Genomic DNA, 8,664 nt, shown 5'->3' on the forward strand with positions numbered 1-8,664 from the left:
AGATCATTACACGCAGTTATCGATTGCCACGTTCAATTAATGCACTCGGAGAATTGATTGTCGTGTGTATTAAATACAATGCAAATCTTCTTTTTCTCTTTTTTTAAAAATGCACATATGTGTCGGTCACCGGGTGCAATCAATGCATGCGGCTAATCGACTACAGTACGAGGTATGTTTTCATTTAATAAATGAACGTGGAGATCGATTATCCTCATGCATTTATTGCATGAAAAGGTTAACTCAAAAAAAAAAACAAATCATACCTTTTTACCTCCCCGCCCCTACCACGTTAGTCCTTTTTAAGTAATAATTTTCTCATTATGGCATCACGCATTGTGATGCCATAATGAGCCTACGATTGCTTTTTTTTTCCGCGCTTCCAATCATTCGCTCAAATTTTTGGGCGAATGACCTGGACGCCACCAATTTAATAAAAAATTGTACTTTAAAAATTAGATAAATCATAAAAATCAATTCTTTTAAATCAAAAATTATTTCTTGGCTAAATTATGATAAAAATATATAAACAATATGGAAAATTTTCGGACAAATTAGGAAAACGCTTACCAACCTTTAGCCAAGTATTTTAGGTCCCGTAAAAAATAATTATTCAATCCAATGAGGTTAAATACCATGTAAAAATACTAAAAATTCAAAACAATCATAAAATCAAAGTACAAGTCATTCATATCCATTTATACATGATAACATGCAAATATGGTCATTAAAATACATAAATGCAATGTAATATACATCAATTTAAAATTATAATTTGCAAGTTATCAATAACTTTGCCAAAGCCCCTTCATAAATATGCACGAAGGTTTGTTATTTAATTCACATGAAATATGATATTCAGATTTATATAAATGTTGTTCTTTTCAAAAAAAAAATTATATGGGATTAACCAACTCTGGAATTTCAGATCCAACGTGGGTTGGGCCATGGCTGAAATTTAATTGCAATCGTTGAACCCTCTAGAAAAGAAATCGAACAGCCAAGGGCTATCTTTTCTAGTTTTGCTCATGGTCATCGAGGTAAATAATTTCTGGCGATGAAGATGGACAAAAATTCCACTTGGATGTCAAAAAACCAATAACAAGGAATTTCTGACTATATGTATATGACAACCAATAACAAAAAAGGGTTTCATTAGTGAATCAATACAATCCTTTTTATCTTTTAAAGCACAAGGTGTAGCTTGGCAGTCCACCGGCTGGAAACTAAACCAACAAATTGGGGTAAAATGATCAGTAATTAAATAATCCATATGATGATGTAGATTATTTATTTGGAAGGCCATTAATCATCACAAGGCCAGTAAGTTTGTTAACAAGACTAATGCATGAGCCTAGAGTGTGACAAGCAACCATTATTTAGACGTAAAAAGATATAGTGAACATTTAACGCTATTATGAAAATATCCTATTCAGTAGAAAGAAGGCAATGTGTTGTAAAAATTTTACCCAATTCAAAAAAAATCAGGTGTCTCACCCTTATTCTTCCTTCTTCTCTTAGCTTCTCCAGTCCCAATCTAATCGGAAATACAAAATTATGACTATGGATTTTTACCAAGGGTCATGAACAGGTCAACCTGTCTAGAGACTGGACAAGTCTATGCCAATCATGTTTTAACATTACAATATTAATGGATTCAAGTATTCTCGTTGGGGCATTATTTTATTAGATGGATGAAGGTAAGCGAAAAGGGAAAAAATGGGTTGTTTTGAGGAAGCAGATGCCAGAAACACCCGCACTCAAGCCAAACGTAAGCAGCTAAGTGCAGGAGCACACAAGCCCACATGCAGCCAACAAGTGCCATTGCCTAGGCATATGCACCCAACATAGAAGCTAGGAGCCGACATACACCCATTGGTAGGGAGCTTGGTGTTGGATCTTCATGAGAATAAAACCTTTACCAGGAAAGTTTATTTTTAATGATTTATCAACATTTTGAATTTAATGATTAATTAATCCATCTTGATGCAGGTTATTAGAGTAAATAAAAGAATAATAGTATTTGATTTTATAAATAATAATATTTTATCAATGTAAAATTGGCTTTAAAATATTAAATATATATGTAGGTTTGTTTGGGTTTTGAACCCAAGACCTCTCAAGAGTTTGCTTTAAAAAGGAGGGCCTTTAACCATTCCTCCTACTTTATCTTTTTGATGTAAAAGAAACAGTTATTTATATAATACATTTTTCGGCCCATTAGGGTAAAGTGACTATAAAAGCATCTTTTTTGGAAAACGTGCTCACTTTTTGGGCACCCACTCTCTCTCTAAAAGTTTGTGCTCACCTTGAGATCTGAGATCTGTTCTTGCTGGAGGGTTTCAAGCTTCAAGAAATTGGGGCTTTGGTGGTGGTTTGATGCAACATTCATTCTTGGGAATCTGCATTCAAAAAAACTGGTGAGATCTTTTCATGCTAAGTGCTATTGATTTTTTTATTCAATCCTGATAATCTTCTTGAGAATATAATAATACTTCTAACTTGTGATCTATATCTTGGATCAAAATTCTGATATTAGTAATTCAGATTAGACATCACTCATTTTATAATTCTTGATTCTTCAATCTTTAGTTCAAAATTGAATATTCAAATAGATTTTCCTATTCTGAAATCTGAAATTAGGCAATTCTAATTTGACTCTTGATTCTTTAATCTGAAATTCAGAAGTGGGTATTTGAATTTTTGGTGGATCACTAATCTGAAATTTGAAATTGATTTTTTCTATTTTTAACCCAGAAACCTTATAATTGAAAGTAGAAATTGATTTCCTAATTTGATTCAACAATTCTTGATTCAATATCTTGATGACTGAGTTGATTATACAGATTTAATGATCGGTTATCTTTTCTGAAATATATCCTTGTTAAATCGACTTTGTAATAATCGATTGGTTATTAATCATTCATTTTATCCATATCGAATTTGCTTGCCTGCATCAAGTCAGTGCATTCATATAATTTGATCATAACACATAATTTGATTTGGTATTACCTATTAGTTGAATTTAATCATTTCATATCAATTCAATTAATATGGTTGTGACAGTACTCGTCAACTTATTTTATTTGTAATTGTTAATCCAGTTTAATCATATATTTGATTGAAAATTGATCATACTTGTTTGGTCATTGATTTGATAATAATTCATCTCATCTGGTGTGCCTACTTTTGATTTGATCACATCTTATTAATTGATTAATACATCAATCATAACCTTGATTGGCATCAACCAACATTATTTTTCTCTCATAAAGTAAATTGAAATCAATTACATCTATTACTCTAAATTGATCTCATTTAATTCTAAAGATTGATTTCAATTGATAATAGTTGATGTTATCACTGATTTAATCATAGCTGATCATATCCAATATATCTAGTTGGTTCGATCACTTTGTGATCAAAATTTGATCAATCAGTAAAATCGACTTGACTTTGACTTTCTCAATTACTTTTGATTATTCATAACTGATCGAATACGATTAACACAATTGAATTAAATTGAGATTGTTATTTGATTTAGTTTGATGACACTGAGCTTAGAAGCTTTGACTTGTATTGTTGAATCGAATTTGAATTTCCTTCAGATTTCATTCTACTATTCTGATTTGATTGAAATTGATTATTCAGATTCAATATTTGATCCATATTACATTAGATAATATCAAACTGAACTTGATTTTAAGTGACTTATCATTGTGATACTCTCAAGTTGATAGTATAGTGTTTTTTGATAAATCTAGTTTGGAAATATATTTGGACTGAAATTGGTGAACATTGGAAGTTAGTGTGTTGACCAAGGGTCAACTAGGGAAGCTAGGTCTTTGTTCTATTGCAGGTAGGTGGTCACCGAAGCTGAGAAGATTAGCTTGGGTCAGGACAAGGAGGGTTGACGTTAGGAGCTCCGTGGTGGTGTGGAGTAGGCGTCTCTAGTTTTTCTTATTCTTGACTTAAGTGTAATTGTAAGGCGAGAGTGACGCTCACCCCGCATATAGTGAATTGCGGTTTTTATAGGACTTTCACTGGGCCTTTGAGCCTGTGACTGTCCTGAGATCTAGACGACCTCTCGCGGCTGCATTTAGGGCACTTGTGCCCCCAAGCAGGGTAAAAGATTGTGTTAAGGTGAGAAGAGTGGTTGAGAGACAATATTAAACTAGGAATCTTAAAAAGAGAATTAGATAACATAAATACAGAAGTAGACTAATTCACCCCCCTCTTAGTCTTCAATTGGTATCAGAGCTAGTACTTGCATTATTGACTATTAGTAGTCAGCAAGTCCTATAGAGATGGGAGGTGATCATTATACTTTATTCCGACCTACATTAGATGGCACAAACTATGCCATTTGGAAAGTTAGGATGGAGGCCTATGCTATGGGAAAGAAGCATGCAGTATGGAGTATGATGGTGAAGGGAATAAAGAAACGATTTGATTCATATATTGTAGAGGAATTAGAACATAATGGAGCAGCTAGAAATCTTGTATTTGGTGCCGTGAATACTAACATTTTTCATCAAGTTTCAAGCTGTGAAACGGCCAAGGAAATATGGGACAAAATTCAAATTTCCCATGAAGGGACATCACAAGTGAGAGATACTCAGATGAGCATTTTGGTGAATGATTTTGAATCTTTCAGACAAAAGCCAGGAGAAAATATTCATGACCTAGTGGGTCGATTTAATGTATTAATCAATGCATTAAAGAGTTTGGATAAAGACTATTCAAGACTATTCCATTCACTTTCTAGTGAATGGAAAATGAAAGTAATAGCTATTGAGGAATCCAAGAATTTAAGGACAACATCCTTAAGTGAAATTGTTGGATCTCTGATTACTCATGAACTGAATGAAGCAAGAAGAAATGGTGCATCCACTTCTTCTTGTGAAATTAGTTCAAAAGCTCTTAAGGCTGAATCAAATGGGTCAAAGAATGAAAGCCTTAATTAATTATGTAAGAGTTTGAATAAGTTGATCAACTTCAAGGGATCAACTCAAGCTCTTAAAGATAATAATTCTTCGTCAGATGAGGAAGAAATAGCTATGATATCTAGAAGGATTGCAAGATTAATAAGAAAGAAAAGATTCAATCAAAAGAATACTAAAGTTTGCTATGGGTGCAACAGGCCAGGTCATTTCAGAGATGAATGTCCTGAACGAGCAGCAAATGAGAAGAGCAAAGGAAAAATGCACAAGAATTCAAAGGACAAACAGAGAAAGAAGAAAGCATTTAAGGCAACTTGGAGTGAATCAAGTGATGACAGCTCATCAGAAAGTGACAAGGAAAAGGCAAACCTATACATGATGGCAAAGACAAGAGAAGGTATGATTTCTGTTGGTGATGATGATTTAGATGAATCTAATGAAATTGTTTTAGAATTACTTGAGAAGTACAAGAAGAACAAAACTAAAGCTAGGAAATATAAGGAAGAAATTCTTCAGTTGAAATCAAAACTGTCTTTGATTAACGCTGAGATTGAAAGTTATAGAAACTCAAATGCTGATAGTTCGAAAATCCTGAATGAAATGAATGAAAAATTAAAATTAGTTTCAAAAAGGAATGATGAATTAATGAATGAGAATTCATCATTGCATTCATAAAATTCTTCACTAAAAATTAAAGTTGAAGAATTAAATGATTATTCCAAAGCTTTCATAGTCAACTGTGAATTAAAAAGGGAAAATGAAAATCTTAAGAACGATTTTGAGAGACTTTTAGGAAGCCAGAAAACTTTGAATATGATCTTACATGCTAAAAGATCATCCTATAAGAAGGATGGTTTAGGGTTTCAAAAAATTCAAGAAAAACAGATTAAGGGTAATACCTTAATTTCAGTTTCACTTGATAAGGTTGATGAGTATAAGCATGACAAAGAGATTTCAAAATCATATGAGTTAAATGAATCTGTGATGCATGCACAGGGTTACAAATACTCACATAGTATGGATCTTTCTGAAAATGTTAAATTTGTTGATAAGACTATATCTGATCAGTTCAAGCAGAACAAGTCTAAGATTTGTTATGAAATGGATTCTGAGTTAATTGTGAACAAGAACTATAGGTATCTCATACTGTCTGTGATGATGACGGAACAATTTTTGTTGATCAAATTCAGACAAAGGATACAAGTAGTTATTATAAAGATGAAAGAAAATTTGTGTCTAGAAGGAATTCTTCTTCTAAAATGTATGACGCATACCCATTTTTTGATTTCTGGAAATGTTAACGATTATCATGCACCATATTATTCTGACTTTACTTGTGGTGGGTGGTATCGCAGAAACAGAATTTTTTGTCAAAACTTAACAATGAGATGGAAGGTTGAACCATCATGGGTTCAATCATATTACCACTAACTGTTAGTGTGTGTGCAGGAAAGTCAAAGGATGTTTGGTTCTTGGATAGTGGATGTTCAAGACACATGACTGGAGACAAAGAAAAACCATCAAACATAGTAACATTTGGAGACAGTAACACTGGAATCATCAAGGGTATGGGTGAAATTTCTTTTGATAATAAAGTTATTACCCGTAACATTTTGTTTGTTCATGGATTGAATCATAACTTTATCAGCATTAGTCAACTGTGTGATAATCAAATGATTGTGGAATTTCATCGTAATGGTTGCAACATCTATGATGAAATCACACATGAGTTATTGTTTAAGGGTGATAGGAAAAAGAATATGTATGTTGTAGATTTAAATATGATAAAAAATTCTAGAGTGTGTTTGATTGCAAATTATCTTGATAATGATATTGAATTGTGGCATCGAAGGTTAGGACATATTAATTATAAAAACTTAATCAAACTTCACAAGAATAAGTTGGTCAGAGGTGTTCCTCCAAATCTTAATACAAAACATGAGATTTGTGAAACCTGTATTAAGTCAAAGAATAGTAGATCCAGTTTTAAACTTCAGAACCTAATCTCCACGAAGCAACCTTTTGATTTGTTACACTTAGATCTGTTTGGTCCTAATCAGGTAATGAGTTTAGGTGGTAAACTCTATTGTTTTGTTATTGTTGATGATTTTTCTAGATTTACATGGGTTTATTTTTTATCTCATAAGAGCAAAACTTTTGAAGCTTTCAAAAGTTTTGTTCATAAAACTAAAAATCTTTTTGAACATGATATAAAGATTATTCGTAGTGATCATGGTGGTGAATTTGAAAATTCAGAATTTGATGATCTATGTTCCACCCTAGGTATTACTCATCAATATTCCTTTTTAAGAACACCTGAACAAAATGGTGTTGTTGAAAGGAAAAATCGTACCCTTGTTGAAATGGGAAGGACAGTGTTGAAGGAAAATTCACTCCCTGAATATTTCTGGGCTGAAGCAGTCAATACAGCTTGTTATGGTTCTAATCGTGTTCTTATTAGGAAGATTCTTAATAAAACTCCTTATGAGATTTTGAAAAAATAAAATTCCAAATATTACGTATTTTAAATCTTTTGGTTGTAAGTCTTATGTTTTAAATAATGGCAAGGAAAATCGTTGTAAATTTGATTCTAGAAATGATGAGGCAATTTTTCTTGACTATTCTGAACGTTCTAGAGCATATAGAGTTTTTAACAAAAGAACTTTAATTGTTGAGGAGTCTATACATGTTAAGTTTTTTGAAATGAGAGTTGATAGGAAGGTGATTGAGAATGAGGTTATTGTTCATGAATCAATATCAGATGAATCAGATTCATCAGATAATCATGACGATCAATTAGGAGGAAAAGATGACAACAATAATTCTCTTCCTCGGCCAATTAAGGTTGTCAAAAGTCATCCACTTGAAAATATAATTGGGAATCTAGATGAGGGTGTTAGAACTAGGTCTCGTATTATTGAGGACATGCATATTGCTTTTACCTCACAAATAGAGCCTAAAAAGGTGGATGAAGCTCTTATGATAGAAGAATGGATCCTTTCAATGCAGGAAGAGTTGGTTCAATTTGAAAGAAACCATGTATGGGATTTGGTTCCAAGGCCAAATGGTCATAATGTTATTGGAACTAAATGGATTTTTAAAAACAAAGTCAATGGACTCGTAGTTAGAAATAAGTCTAGGTTAGTTGCGCAAGGATATGTTCGGGAAAAAGGCATTGATTATGAAGAGACATATGCACCTGTTGCTAGAATGGATGCCATTCGTCTTCTTTTATCCTATGCATGTGCAAATGATTTTAAGCTCTTCCAAATGGATGTCAAAATTGCATTCTTAAATGGAATAGTTAAAGAAGAGGTATATGTAGAACAACCTCCAGGGTTTGAAAATGAGAAGCACCCGGATTGGGTGTATAAACTGAATAAGGCATTGTATGGACTCAAACAAGCACCTAGGCTTGGTATGACAAACTAAGTACTTTCCTTACTGATCATGGATATGTTAGAGGTAAATCTGATACTACTCTTTTTATTAAGAAAAAGAATAAGGATATGATAGTAGTTCAGATTTATGTTAATGACATAATTTTTGGATCAAATAATGAGTTACTATGTCAAACCTTTGCCCAGGAAATGCAAAGTGAGTTTGAAATGAGTATGATGGGAGAGTTGAATTACTTTCTTGGATTGCAAATTAAACAAACCCAAAAGGGGATATGTGTTTCACAAGAAAAATATGTGAAAGATATGCTTAAAAATTTTAA

General features: G+C 32.6%; 1 long non-coding RNA gene across 1 annotated transcript; it reads left to right on the top strand.

Moving 5' to 3' along the window:
• The first annotated feature begins 3,752 nt into the window (after window positions 1-3,752).
• Window positions 3,753-6,510, top strand: LOC144713896 (uncharacterized). Its single transcript, XR_013584188.1, has 3 exons — window positions 3,753-3,940; window positions 5,144-5,340; window positions 6,393-6,510. It is a non-coding gene; the product is annotated as an uncharacterized LOC144713896 (long non-coding RNA).
• The last annotated feature ends 2,154 nt before the right edge of the window (window positions 6,511-8,664 follow it).

The sequence above is a fragment of the Wolffia australiana genome, chromosome 16, assembly GCF_029677425.1.
Source record: "Wolffia australiana isolate 7733 chromosome 16, ASM2967742v1".
Lineage (NCBI taxonomy): Eukaryota > Viridiplantae > Streptophyta > Magnoliopsida > Alismatales > Araceae > Wolffia > Wolffia australiana.